The sequence below is a fragment of the Paralichthys olivaceus genome, chromosome 1, assembly GCF_024713975.1.
Source record: "Paralichthys olivaceus isolate ysfri-2021 chromosome 1, ASM2471397v2, whole genome shotgun sequence".
Classification (NCBI taxonomy): domain Eukaryota; kingdom Metazoa; phylum Chordata; class Actinopteri; order Pleuronectiformes; family Paralichthyidae; genus Paralichthys; species Paralichthys olivaceus.
Genome location: NC_091093.1, coordinates 14,280,009 through 14,281,675, shown reverse-complemented (window position 1 = coordinate 14,281,675; position 1,667 = coordinate 14,280,009).

Here is a 1,667-nt window from a genome sequence, read left to right as displayed (position 1 = left end):
ATTTCTCTTATACTCACATTTATAGATAATTTTTTCCAGTGTTGTAACATTAAATGAATATTGTGTGTATAATATTTTTCCATAGACTGAACACCTGTGTATCTTGGCTGCAGTGGCTCCACCACACATTTGTCTGGCAGACAGATTTTTATATCATAGACAGATTTAAAGCTCTTTATAGCTCTGCATAATTCTCACAAGTATGTACATGACCGTGTTACTGGAGCAGTTACATCGAAACACACCACACAGAACCTTTTGTGAAACCAGATGACTGTCAACCATTAGTCCTTCAAATCACCATTTTCTGCAGAAATGATCAACCAAACATGAAATAAAGTTAAATTTTAACCAAAGAGCTTGTCTGTTGAGTCTTCAGATTTCAGTTCCATAAAGATTAACGGAAGAAAAACAAAGAGGGGATGTGTTCAGGCTACGTCCGATCTGAACGCCTCATTTGCTTTAACCAAGCTTTTAAAAACGTCTGTGAGCAGCCACATTTTTAATAAAAAAGTTCCCATTTTCTTGAACATTGCTTTGACACTCAATATTTAAAATGAATATTTTTCTTTACATTTTATTCCATTTAAATAGTTTTTAACTAATCTGATAAAAGTCCTTGAAACAGTAGTATGGGAATGCCAATACAATCATGTGCATGCAGTGACATCGGCAAACAGTCAGTTTTATTCATATGAATTTTAACTTCACTACAATTTAAAAAAATTCCCTCAATTTAAATATACGGTGGGGTCCAAAAATCTGAGACCACTTTCTATGACCCTCCTGTACATGAATCCGTTATTATGACAGCAGTGAGAATTGAAACTAAAACAAATGTGGACTTTCAGTTACCCAAAGCCCCACAACTGTAGTTTCTTACAGAGCTCCACTTGGTTCTGACTTTTACATCAATATGTATAATGTCAGTTTAAATAATACATTTGCAGCCCAAGAAAGTGGTCACTTACTGCCACTTCTTGAATCAACAGCTCAGTGTTTCTTTTCAAAGAAAAAAAACAACTGTCACATACATTTATATTGACATAAAGCAACCTGTTATTGGGGCGACAGCATTTATACTGGGGGCGTCACACAATGACAGATTTACAGTAAGTTTTATATACGTTCATTGGTAAATAAAGGGGCTTTCCACTCATTAGATTAAGACTCTGTTTCTGCAGCTGCATTTGACCCTAAACTGCGAGCATATACAGTAAATCGAAGAAGTTACAGAGGCTGGCAGGATGTGAGCAGCAGACATTTACTGCCCTGCTGGTTTAACTAAAGCAGAAAACTACGCCCAAGGTAATGTTGAAGCTCAATGTTCTTGTATGAGGGTTGAGATAATATAAACCACAAGCTTCAGAAAGTTTAAGCCCAAAAAAACCCATCAAATCACAGCAAGACTCTGTAATTCAAATTGTATGAGTTTGTTATTGACCTTCAAACTAGAAATGCTCAAACAGTGTTGGAGTAAAATTGGGCCTTGCAGCCTGAAACATTCAGATCATGTGCCCACTATGTTCATTTTTTTTTTTTTGAATCAATATTTGTTGCATGTCTTCCTCTCTGAATTCCCCTCATATTTCCTGTTGGATCTTCAACTGAACTAAACCAAAAAGTACATGAAAACAATACAGTGCCCAAAAAGATGCACACGCAGA